Source organism: Lycium ferocissimum, chromosome 6 (assembly GCF_029784015.1).
Source record: "Lycium ferocissimum isolate CSIRO_LF1 chromosome 6, AGI_CSIRO_Lferr_CH_V1, whole genome shotgun sequence".
Classification (NCBI taxonomy): Eukaryota; Viridiplantae; Streptophyta; class Magnoliopsida; order Solanales; family Solanaceae; genus Lycium; species Lycium ferocissimum.
This window is the reverse complement of record NC_081347.1, coordinates 65,648,128-65,662,105: the sequence shown is the minus strand read 5'-3', so window position 1 is coordinate 65,662,105 and position 13,978 is coordinate 65,648,128.

The following is a 13,978-nucleotide window of genomic DNA, read 5'->3' as shown; positions in this document are numbered from 1 at the left end:
ACGGGGACCAAAGTGCAAATAGGTAACTTTTACGTTTTTAGAACCTATAAATAGTCATTGTAGGGTTTTAATTGTTATCAGTTATTATATTTTTGACTTTTGGCTTAGAACATTAAATACTCTTTTGGTTTTGAAGATTCATTACATTAATTCAAGTATTATTAATTCCTCTATTATTAATTCCTCTTTCCTTCCAAAGTAAGCAATTGTGAATCCTTCAATTTTTTATTTCTTGTTCTTTGTCATGAGTATCTAAATTCCCTTAAGATATATTTTTGTTTCATTGGGTTTGTGATTGATATATGCATAATGGATTGTTAGGATTTATTTATTCTTCATTCTTCATTCTTCATTCATAATTAATGGTTGCAAATATTGATTAAAGCCATAAATCTTGATTTTTTAACAGCTTAGGGTTTGGTAAGAATAAATAACAAGAACTCAAAGCTTTAACTTTGTTTAATAAATTCACTTAGGAATAAGGAGAATTTACTTGGCATAATTAACCGTTCTTCGTATCACTTTCTTATATTTGGGAAAATCATAGAAAGAAATAATTATATTTATTGGGAAATAGTAAAGATTCACATAGAGGTTAAGTGCATTCATATAGCAATCCGTTAGAAATATATCAAGATAAATACCCATGATCATACACCTTATCTAAAGAGGACATAACCTTGGTTTATTTTATCCTAAATTACACTTCAAAGACATTAGTTTGCCATTAGTCCTAAAAAACCAACTTTTACCAAAATTATCAGATTAAGATATTAGACCTAAATTAAGCATTCTATGACTTTAGTAACCTTTTCACACCATATTCCCTGTGGGATTCGATCCCAACTTAGTTGGGTTACTATATTTGACATCGTCCGCTTTACGCTAATTAAAGGTGTAATTTGAGCATATCACTAATCTCAACGAAAATTGTCTTCGAACCAAACGACACACTTATTACTACATTATTTTGAATACCCTATTTTATCTAAAATTTATTACTCCTTAAAGGGATGGTGTTACGGTTCGCATTTCGCGGGCGGGATTAGCGCTCGGAAAGCTAATTCGAACTTGTTGGTGCTCTTTCGAACTTTATTTTAAAAGAGTCGCCACCTAATTTTTAGGAAAACCGGTTTTGAAGGGTTTATTCATATACAGTGAAAAAGCCCTTCGTAATCCAAAGTTCCGTATAAGGGTTCTCGGTGATCTCCTGGGGTAGGCACCCTAGTATAATTCCAGTGTATGATTATTTGCATGACTTGTTTATTTTGTGTTTAACTTCGAGCATTTATAACAAAAAAATGTCATTGTTGCATATCATTTGATTTTTTTTAATTGAATATATTCCCCTTATATATGGGTATTTTAGGTTCGAAAAATATCCGAGTAAAAGTAATTTCCTTTTATATATAAGGATAATATATTTTTTTTGACAAAATATATATGTGCTTGCATAATATTTTTCAGTTTGTGTTTTGAGCATTTAAACCATGCATTGATGGTTTTGCTCACTGTCGGTCAGTAATATTAATAGATTGCACACGTGTACGGGATATAAGATATCAAGCTACTAATTTCATTTTGAATGGATGCAAATGGATCTATATTCCCTCTGGCTTTTGCAATTGCAGCTAATGAGAGCACAAAGACATGGGGTTTGTTTTTACCTACTTGAGGCAACACTTTATTAAGGATCGAATAGGTATGTGTGTTATATCAGACAAGACATGCTAGTATATTGAGAAATATATAGGGTTTGCATGGGTGGCAGCCACCCTTTGCCGACCATTGTTATTGTTTGAGGCATTTGAAGGCAAATTTTCAGGGAAAATATCGAAGCCCAGCACTGAACAATTGGATGTGGGCGGCTGTAACAGAGCATCAGGAGAAGAAGTTTCATATGCAGATGGAGTTGATTAGGCGGGCGGACGACGGAGCCTACCACTGATTGAATAAAATCGATAAAGACAAATGGAGATTACACAAGGAGATGGGGGATGCTAACAACAAACAGCTCTGAGTCATTCAATGGCTTGTTGAAATCTACACGGGGACTACCCGTTACTGCAACAGTGATAATGACTTTTAGGCAAGTTGTGGAGTGGTTCGTGACTAGATCAAAGGCGACTAAAGAATTTGCGGCAGATGGTCTAAAATGGATGCCAAAACCAACATAATTGTTCGAGTATCACAAATTTAAGTGTCAGCAACACTCAAGGATGGAGTACAATTATGCACTGCATATATTTCTAGTCAAAACAAGTGTGCGCCAAGGTCGTGGAGGTAACATTCACACAGTTTGTGAGATTTCAAGAACATACACATGTGGCAAGTAGCAATCATACCACATGCCATGTTTTCTTGCCTTCAAGTGTTTTACCACAATGGGAAAGAACGCTTCGCAATACGTGGCTTCGGAATATACCGTCCAAAATTATGCAAAAACATATGCCGGTCGATTCTACCCACTTGGGGATGATTTATTGGCCAGCGGAGCCATTTACATGCTTGCTAACAAAGCATTTATCCGTAAATTGAAACAGTGAGCCTACTCCTTTATTCCTAATGAAATGGATGTTCCACCGGGGAGATACACTCGAAAATACTCATTTTGCAATTATGTTGGTCATGATAAGTGTAAGTGTCCCTTACGAGGTGGTGGTGAAAGTACATCTCGCGGTGGAAATACCTCACGTGGCGGAAGAAACTTTCGTGATGGTGGCACATCTCGGGGTCGCGGAACATCTCGCGGTGGCGGAACATCTAGTCATGGGCATGAATTGATGAATCTATTTTAAGTTTTTTCTTTGATGATGTATTTTAACTAGTTTCGGTTTGTTATTAATGATGTACTTTAAGTATTTTCATATTGTTATGAATGATGCAATTTAATTATTTTGAGATTGGTATGAATGATGCAATTTCGACTATAAATTAATACGCTTAAATCTAAACTCAGAAAAATAAAAAACTTAAAGCTAATGATAACAACTTTTCAAACAAAAATTTACTTCAAGCACTTTTTAACCACTAAAATGACAACCCGAAGTTTTACATATCCTTGACATGTTGAGGCTGCCTTATTAATCGCACAAAAATAAATCGGGTGCTATGTAAAATATTGAAGTTCCGAAGTTCGAAGCATGGTTAATCTATGGCTAAAGTATGAAAAAGTGTGAATTTTTTTTTTTTTTTAAAAAGAGTAATTAACCCAAAAAAAAAAAATTAAGCAATAATTTTCGCTATTGGACTTAGCGAGAATTCTGATTAAGTGCTTTAACGCAGTAAATTATTGCGTTAAGGATATTTTGGTATCAGTTTTTTTCTTGGGGTATTTTGGTTTACTTTGTTTTTTTTGATCATTTAGGTTCCGGACTCCCAAAGAGTCTGGTCTTTATTTTTTGTCCTATTTTCTAGTATATTTAAAGAAAGACAGACCTTCATTTCATATTTATGTACGGGCAAAGGTGTTTTTGCCCTTCTATTCCTAGTGTTGTCTATCAGTCAGAAGTTCAAGGCAATTAAGTAAGAGTTAAGTTTTGCCTCCAAGGCAATAGTTATAAAGTAGAACACAAGCCAAACACAATGAGGTAATGTCAAGTGTTGCCCATGAGGCAAAAGTTATAAAGTATTTCATAAGTCACACAATGAGGTAGTGTGAAGTGTTGCTCATGGGGTGTACATTGTTTTTTGAAGTCCCTGAGTTAAGTTTAATTTACCCGAAAGGCAGGAGTTATAAAGTTTTTCATAAGTTAGACATAATGAGGTGGTGTAAAGTATTGCCCGTGATTTGGCTAAGCTTCGCCTCTAATTTAATAGTTATAGAGTTATTTAATAAGTCAGACACAATGAGGTAGTGTCATGTGTTGCTTAGAGGGCATAAGTTGTGTGTTCTAAAGTTCCTGAGCTAAGTTTTACCTCTAAGACATACAAGAGTTATAGTGTATATCATAAGTTAGACACGGTGAAGTAAGCGCGTGTAAAGTGTTGCCCATGCGACATAAGTTGTTTTTTTTAAAGTTCAAGAGGTAAGTTTTGCCTCTAAAGCAAAAGTTACATAGTACTTCATAAGTCAAACACAATGAGGTAGTGTAAAGTGTTGCCCACGGGGCATGCATGTTTTTTTTTAACAAAAGTCTCTAAGCTAAGTTTTGCATCTAAGGCAAGAGTTATAAAGTATTTCATAAGTCAAACACAATGGGATACTGTCAAGCGTCATCCACGGGAAATAAGTTGTTGTCCTAAAGTCCCTGAGCTAAGTTTTATTAGCGAATGTTCAAAACATATCACATTTACACACAAGAATAAATCAACTAAATCAATGGTAAATCCTTAAAGCCACTTATGACATAATCTTTCATATAATTGCAACATAAGCTAAAGAAACACAAACTCCGTATTAGTTAAGCAATATAAATATGAATTCTCTTTTTCATTGGCTATTATAGCTAAAAGCTATGCAGCTATTTTCCTAACTCTTTTGTTGTACAAAGTTATCATTTCCTGTATTGTAAGCATCATAAGAAACATCGAATTGTGTTTTAGACAACAGAAAAAATCTTTGGCCATTAAAATCATTTGTTACTTCACATCTCTTATCAAAAGAACGAAAAGAATTTAAAGAATAGGGGAATGGGGATTGAAACTGTTCAATAGAAAAAAATGAAGAAGTAGCGGAGGAAGAAGTAGCAAGGTCTAGGAGTTTTAGGTTTAGCGGGTGTTTGTTTGAAGAGTAACTTTATCCAACTAATTTTCATTAAACTTAATGAAAGCTATTTTTGTTAAACTTCGCTTATTGGGTCCAAATATTCAAGATCAACCCCTTGAAGAAATTGCATGAATTGCCCTTCAAATGGGTTGATATTTAATGTTTATCCTTCAAATGGGCTGGTCTTTAATTTTTGCCCTTCGGCCATCGAACTTATGCCTGCTAGGTGTAAGTTCAGTATGTTGGGCATAACTTATGTTTAACATCCCGTACTTTTACATTAAGATGCGTCTCGAGTTGATCAACATGGATTCAAAGGATTAACGTCATACATGAGGTTATAGATGTAAGACCCCACAAGTTTGACGAATTTCGAAGCTATTATATGTAGCCTTGATATTATATTTTCTTTTAAGTGAAATCTTTTTGTGAAGAATTGATAAATGTGATTTTATATAGTTATAATTGCTACTACTTTTTGAATATTCTTTAATTATATACATGATATGAGATAATGAGATTTTAAATGAGATTTTCTTGATTACAAAGATAGGAATTATATTCTTATAAGAAAAGAAAGTTATATCTTCACCGTTTTAAGAACTTATAGTATAAAAAAATTATACTCTTTATATTAGCTTGAAAAAATTAGAATTTGATAAGATTTAATTTTTATCCGTGTTTGATGAAATATTAGCATATATTTTAATCTATTAAAACACCCATGATGGCATGATTTAGTAATATTTTAATAGTAGTACTTCCGGACAAGGACGTGTGTCCACATGACTAAGCCTACTAGCTAATAGATATGTACATATTATATTAGTAAACTATTGGATAAGTTAATTGATTTTGGTGGCTAAGATCAGTTCCCTTCTTTCTTTTTGATTACACCACCGTGTCATGTGGTGTATACATACATATATAATATATTTTAGGTAGACGTGAAGAGTCATATATTTTAGGTAGACGTGACGAGTCATAAAATCTTTGCACCTTATAAAGTCTAAAATCCTATGGTAAGTTCAAAAAGGAGAAGGCACGTACAGAAATTAGGAGACGTGTGCCTTGTTTCAAGTCCTCCAGTATTGTTCTTCAAATATGGTCTAACAATCAGTAACATATATCATCAGACCATTGTGAAGAGAACCAGATTTTTTGGTAATTCATTTTTCTGATAAGTTCCTAACGTATTAGAGAGCAAATTCTCTCTAGAACCCCTTAATTTCTCCATCAAGTGTTTCAAGGTTTTGAAGATTTCTTCCATGATTTCGTGATTATAACATTGGTTTCCTCCGGATTCTAGCAAGTTCGGGATTACTTCATAGCGAAGTAAAGTGACGGGAAGATTTTATGAAGGCGAGCCATGTTCGATTCCTAATCTACGACTTTCTACGAGCCCATACGAGCATCCAAGGTCGAGTGTAAATTGGAAGGCTTGACTCGTTGTAGTCATTCGGAGATTGAATTGAGATACGTAAGGCTATTCCTTCACTCGCCACTATGGCACAATGTGTGTTACTTGTTTCTAATAGGAAATATGAAGTTTAGATCATAATAAGTGTGATGGTTCCATGTCATTAGTCTTATAAGTCTCTTAAAAAATGTTAATAAGTCCAAACTCAGTTGTACTCAAGCGTTTTACTCTCACAGGTTGAGTTTCGAGTCATTAAGATGGAAACAGAGTTTTCCCTTAATAGGGATAATGCTGATAGCCTTCAAAGTGTAATAAAAGAGGTTTAGAGGAGATGGTCTAAGACGAATGATACTTGAATTGTGTGATGGCTCCCAAAGTAAGATGATGAGTTACCAATCTTTAGATCCAGTGTAGTACGCGGGTAGTTACGAGTTATAATGACGGGACAATAGAGCTTAAACTAAGAAGAGTGTCATCCTACAGCGTGTTCATGAGATGGTTAAAGGGTTATAGAGTGTAACGTAAGATGAATAGTGATTAACGAGAATCAGGTTACCATTATTGGGTCATAGAGCGTCCCTTAGCACGAGTTGTGCGAATACAACTAAGTATGACTTTCCAAGAAGGTAAAGTAACCCAAAGGGGCTAGAGTGTAGGATTGGAGTTAAAGGGAACTTATCTCATAATGACATAATCTATAATCTTAGAAGAATTTTATGTAAGGCTTTCCTTTCCTTCTTTTGGCATGATTTCGTAAGTCACGTTGCCCTTATAAAAAATTCAAGGGGAAGAGCTATTGTATAGGTTCCATTTTGACGATTACGGTCCGTCCACGAGTATAGAAGTAGATGTGCATATGTTGGAAATGGATTGTCCTCATATGTAGTCCCACATATTCCTTTAAGTATGAGTAGATCTTGCAAAAGTACGTGCTTTCCGTATGTATCGAGAAGTTTAGAACTTAATGGATGATTACGCGCGAATAATCTAACGAGCTAGAAGTAACGCATAGTATGTAGGACAGTAGAAGTGTATAACCACTAAAAAGGATTACGATATCCAGTGACGATAGATATGCGTATAGAAATAGTCTCAAATAGATACACAATTGTTAGTTAATATCGACTGGATGTGAGTTGGGAGGCGAAGTAAGTTGCCTAATAAGGTTATAAGTTAGGAAACCATAGTAAGATATGTTAAGAGTCTATAAGCTAGTGAAATGTCCGGTAAGGGTAATTATATGCTTACAAGCATAGCTATGAGACTTTTAAAATAAGAAGAATGAGAACAGCTTCAGAATCGTAACAAGTTATTTAACGAGCTCAATGATTAGTAATACACAGACTCTTGGCTTGTTCGTTTTTGTTTACTATTTGTATGATATGATTATTCATGTTTAATAATGTGATTCGAGTACGTTTCTTATAACTTATGGTCTAGCCGAGGTATGAGACCAGATGCAGTACATAGGTTGGTTTAGAATAGTATCAAGGATAAGACTTCTACAAGGTCGATAGAGAAACCAAGAGGTCCCACGTGACGGTACGGTTATGAAGCTAATTATGGTTACTATGACAGCTATACTACTCTTCAGGCAAGCATGACATAATACGAAATTAGAAAGAGTCTAGAAGCAACATATATATTCATATGTGGATCGGGTTGCACGCCGCAATATATATATACATATTTGAATCGGGTTGCACGCCGCAACATATACATTCATATTTGGATCGAGTTGCACGCCGCAACATATATACATATATATATATATATATATATATATATATATATATGTTTGGATCGGGTTGCACGCCGCAACATATAGGTGCTACCTCGAGCATTTCATATGTACTAAATTACATTAATATCATATGTTGTATTTATTTTGCCAAATAGGGCTTACAGGAAAGTAAGTAAAGAATCTAATGAACAATGATCCCAAGTATTACAGTAAACGATTCCTGAACGACGCTCCATATAGCGATCCAAAAGATATCATCAGAACACTCAAAAGAAGATCCAGAAAAATAGAAGTAAAGTAAGATCGAGATATGTTCCATAGAGAGTAATAGAATTTTCAGTTATGGTTTGGTTTGATTATCCTTCAGCTCTTTCCTTTCTCAGCTTTAGTTTATTGTATATATTTCATGTTTGTCTTATGTACTCGGTACAATCTTTCTGTAATGACGTCCCTTGGCTGTGGGCGCTGCATTTGTTATGTTTGACATTGCAGGTTCAGGTATGCGAGTGGCAAGCGGGCATTCTAGATGGTACAGATATTCAGCGAGATGGTGTCTCACGCCCCAAAACCCACCCTAGACGTGACCTGCATCCGATATCATGAACAACATCGGAAGAACCTAAACGACACAATATTAACACTTGAACCCGCCAGGTTCAACATTCGCCTCCAACAATTTATAAAATAAATGTAACAAGTCATGAATATACGAATTAGATCAGCGGAAGTCTTTATAATTTAAATAATTCAACCAAAACACGATAACGTGCCCAAAAGAGTTACACAACAACTCTTCTTCTACCCACATTCGAATGTATACTAACGAGCTTCTAGGAATAAGGAATAAATGTCTAACTCATCGGGACGCAGCCCGGAAACTAATATGAATAAATGAAATTAAATAAATAGGGTGTCCCACGAATGAATGTGTGGGCTCACCAAATCGACTAACAACGACAAGTCTTTATAAACGGGAGTATCAACGTCCTCTTCTTCCCGTTACCTAACATACCATCAACAACGATGGTATGTCGAGTACTTCGTACTCGGTGAGTGCCTCGGGGACAATAAGTAATATGAAAATAAAATATAATAATACATAAAGAAATCGGATTACGAGAAGATAGTATAAAACGATTATTCACACGTGCTTCTTAATATGATTTGTTAAACAGTTTACAGAGCGGTTTCAAAATCCTAGTTTCAATTATGCTTTAAATCAATCAGGCATAAATACCAATTCCATAATAAAGATGGATATCACAATCGCCCATATAGGCCCAACTCAACATCAACAAACCGTGCAATACACGGAACATGGATTCACGGTGGCTACTCTTCCTCTCGAATAGCTAGGCCATTAATACACCCCGGGTAGCGAACGGGAAGTGGCCACTCTCCCCGAAAAAGTAATTGATACACTAGGGTCCATAGTGGCTACTCTTCCTCGCGAGTAGCAAGGCAAACACAACAACAAAGTCCATGGCGTAGAAGCCGATTCACAACTTGTCTCAAAGTAGTCACACCATCAATAACATTAAAGTTCATTATGTCATATCGAAAGAATAAGTCATTCCAATCAATGTTTTGAAAACTTACAACTTCCTTACAAGGATTTCCATGTCCCAATTCATCAATGAGAATGTCATTACCAACTCTTAACTAGCATTACTAAGCATCTCTCATAGAGGAAAACATTCATAATATCTTATACATATATAGGGTTTGTTACAATCTAGGTTTAATGTGGTTTTGTCTCCTCACACACATTAACCACCATTTAGACATGAATTAGAGCTCAAGAAACATGAAAAGATGACTTTTTCTTTCATTCATTAAAGAATCTTGAATAAAATTTATACTTCCAACAATGGTTTCAAAAAGTGATTTTCATTCAAAATAAGTTTTTAAAAGAAAGACATACAAATCATATTTATAGTCAAAAATGATTTTTAAAAGAGACATACCTTAATTTGTTAAACAAGGTTTAACAATTCACTTTTCTAATGAAGAACATCCAACCCTAGCTTGAATCACTTTGGGAAGAATTATGTTGCAAACCCTAGGTTTTGGTCACAAGAATCATGGGTTTGATGTTAGAATTGATAATCAATGATTAAGATGTTCTTACCTTAGTGTTGGAGCCCTAGAGAGATATTTTCGTCCTTAAGGTTTTTGAGAGTGAAAAGAATGGAAGAAAAACTAAAATTTTGCAGCTTATATAATTTCAACCCGCCAGGCACAAACGACGGTACAAACGACGGAGCTTCGAACAGATCGACGGAGCGTCAATCTGCTCCGTCGAATGGTCTTTGTGCTAGGTCAATTCGACGGTACAAATGACGGAGCGTCGAACAGATTGACGGAGTGTCGATCTGCTCCGTCAAAGTCATGAAATTTCCAGTGAGCAACTTTCTCTTCCTCACAATCGATGGTGCAAAGGACGGAGCGTCGAACCGAACGACGGTACAAAGGACGACCGTCCCAACCTCCTTTTCGTGAAGCGTAGAGAGTTTTCATTTTGACCATCTCCTCTTAGGTCTTTGCCTAAAGTCATGCACGTAACCCAACATATAAGGTTCCAAAGGACTCATATAATGCTTTCACACTCTATACGGATTTACGGGATGTTACATGGTGTAAGCTCCATTTCTTCCTGGAGTTGAGTTAGCTGGTACTTATATGTATGGAGATCATGGGTAGGTCGGGGCCGTGTCCCGACTAGGTTATGTCAGTCAGATGTTCTTAGAGGCTTCATAGGCGTATGTGGTCGGGTTCAGTCATTTACAGGTTTGGTATTCTAATCATATGGACAGAGCATCTTATAGTTCATGTTAACAGATTTACAGGTTTACTACGTCAGGTAGACGATTACAGTTTCATGGTAGATGCCTATAGTATATATGTAGAATGCAGCCCGTCCCATTCAGGTTTGAGGCGTGACATTATGGATATTATGAAACGAAATTGTAAACTTATGCGCCGCAAAAAAATTACGAGGGACAAAAATTAAAGACCAACACAGGGGCAAAAGTTCAAATGACCCCAGCCCCTTCATGGCCATTTGTGAATTTGCACGATTTCCCTTATTCAGGGGTGGTCTTTAACTTTTGTCCCTCAAATTGTTGGTCTTTAATTTTTTGTCCTTTGCCTAAAATACCCCGAAGTTCTGGGTTCAATCCCAGCTCAGTAAAAAATAATTCACAAGGTAGAATTTCATAGCAAAATTAGGCCTATTCGAGCAAAAGTTAGGCCTTAAGGCCTAAATTTTGTGGCTTTCCTGCGGAGTAAAAAAAAAAAAAAAAAAAAAAAAAATTCTGCCTTGCAAAATTTCGCAAGGCAAACTTTTGCCTTAAAGCAAAATTTTCGCGAGGCCTTGCCTTGAGATTTTTTTTTTCTTTTTCTGGGAGGGGTTTTGAAACTAGAACCTCGGGGTATTTTCGGCCACTTTTTTAAGTGAAGGTCAGAAATTAAAGACCAGCAAATTTAGGGACAAAAATTAAAGCCAAGCGCCTTTGAAGGCCATTCTGTGCAAAAAAATGAACTTTACCCCATTCAAAATGAGCCCAAATATCTCCAAACCAAGCCCAAACCCGAGAGACTAGTGATTTTCACGTACAATAGTCCCTTCAACTACCTCTCAGCTCCCTCCATTTTTAGAAACTTGTAACCAAAACAGAGACCTGTTCGTGTGATTATGACTTTGATCCTTTGACAAGAGGTCAGTTGTTTCTCTTTTTCTTTACTATTCTTAAATTTTAAACATGTTAATGATCCTGTGAGTGTTGTGAAAATATTGTTAGTTTCGTTTCATGTAGCACACAAATAGACAATCCAGTATTCGAGGTGCCATACTAAGGTCAGCGTATCGGTTTGTTGAACTTTGGGCTTGCGTTCCGATGCATCTTTCGATATATATTACTCCCTCCATCCCAATTTATGTGAGAGCGTTTGACTTGGCATGGAGTTTAAGAAAGAAACGAAGATTTCTGAAACTTGTGTTCTAAAATGAGCCATAGATATTTGTGTGGCGTTAAATCATTTCATTAAGGGTAAAATGAGTATTTTAAAATTAAATTGTTACTAAATATAGAAATATGTCATTCTTTTTGCACCGACTAAAAAGAAAAGAGTATCATATAAATTGGGATGGAGGGAGTTGTCAAAACTGATGGAATATGCAGATTTGTTTAGTTATGATCTCTTCTAGAAATCCTGAGATTAAAGATTTCAAAGCAGTCCAATTTTTTTTTTTTTTTTTTTTTCGCACAGATAGGTAGCCTTATGTGTACTTTTGTATTGTCTTTTTCAAACTGCCTTGTTAATTGTTATGTGTTACTTGAGCTGAGGGTCTTCTGGAAACAACCTCTCTATTTCCGCGAGGTAGGTTAAGTCTGCGTACATCCCACCTGTGGGAAAACGCTAGGTATGTTGTTGTTGTTGTTATAAGAAGCCTTATTCTCTAAAACTGTGAGAAAGAAAAAGATTTTCTACTTTAGAAATCTGAACCTGTTTACCATTCCATTGCCTATTGTGTGTTGTTACGAATTATAGTTGAGAATCAAGGATTGTATCCTCGACCAGTCATCTTCATTGAGCTCGGACTTTGGTGAAAGATCAAAATAACCTTTAGAATTTAAAAATTATAACATAATCAACATTCATCATTTTAAAAAATCTAAACCTTTTATGATATCATGGTTTAACTCCCCTTAATTGTGTGTTTGGTCTCTTAATAATAAATACCAGCCTGTCTCAAGACCCTTTTCTGAACTGGTGGTGTATTTATATTTACTTCTGCACAAATGGCATGTTGTAGGATTTCATCTTGAGTTAAAAGAAACTGTATGTGTCATGAACGCATGACTCTTATTTTCTGTGAGGCAGAGGAAAGTCAGTTGAAGTATTTGAGGATTATTCTTATACTCTTTGAAGCCACTTCAGGGTTTCACATGGAGGACCAATTAATGAGGTGGCCAGGATTCAACAATTGGCTGGAATTTTGGGTGGAGAGATAGGTCAGATTCCAACAGTTTATTTGGGGATGCCTTTGGGAGCTAAAAGCAAATCCAAAGATATATGGAATGATGTACTGTAAAGATGTGAGAAAAGATTGACTAGATGAAAATCGAATTATTTATCTCTGGGTGGGAGATTGGTACTGATTAATTCTGTGTTAGATGCCTTGCCTACATGTCTGATGTCTCTATTCCCACTTCCAGTCAATGTGGAGGAAAGAATTGATGCTTTTAGGAGGAATTTTTTGTGGCAAGGAAACAAGGAGACAAAAGGTTACCATTTAGTCAAATGGGAAACTTTAATTCTGGCCAAGAAACATGGAGGGTTAGGAAGCAGAACAGAAGTCTCCTGATGAAATGGCTTTGGAGACTTCCTAAGGAAGATCAAACTCTATGGGGCACTGTGATTCAAGCTAAATTTAAAAAGGAAGGATTCTGGAAGACAAAAGCAGTTAACACCACATATGGCACTAGTTTGTGGAGATCAATCAGAAACTTGTGGCATGGTTTTTTGGAAAGAACTAGTTTTAATGTGAGAGATGGCAGGAGGATTTTGTTCTGGGAAGACAATTGGTTAGGGAATGGTAGTCTTAAACAACTGTTTCCTGATATCTACATTTTGAATCAACAACAGGAGGCCTCTCTACATGAAGTATGGTCTAATCAAGGATGAAATTTGACATATAGAAGGTTGATGCAAGACTAGGAGATTGAAAGATTGTCTAATTTTATGGCACTTTAGATCAATGTAAAGGGCTGCAAGAAGGAGAATATACTTTGAGATGGAAATGTCACAGCAAAGGTATATTTACAGTAAGTTCTGCTTATAAGGACATGAATCAGATGGGATCTCAGATCAGTTTTGCCTTGGAAGCTTATCTGGAAAGTCAAAATCCCTTACAAAGTGACTGTTTTCACTTGGCTGGTAGTGAAAGAAGCTGTTCTTACCCAGGAGAATCTCATGAAGAGGGGCATACATATGTGTTTTTTTTTTTTGTGAGCGAAAGGCAGAGACAAATAACCATCTGTTTCTTCGTTGTAAAATGGTTAGTCAGTTATGGAATCTCTTCACCAGTTTCAGCGGTATT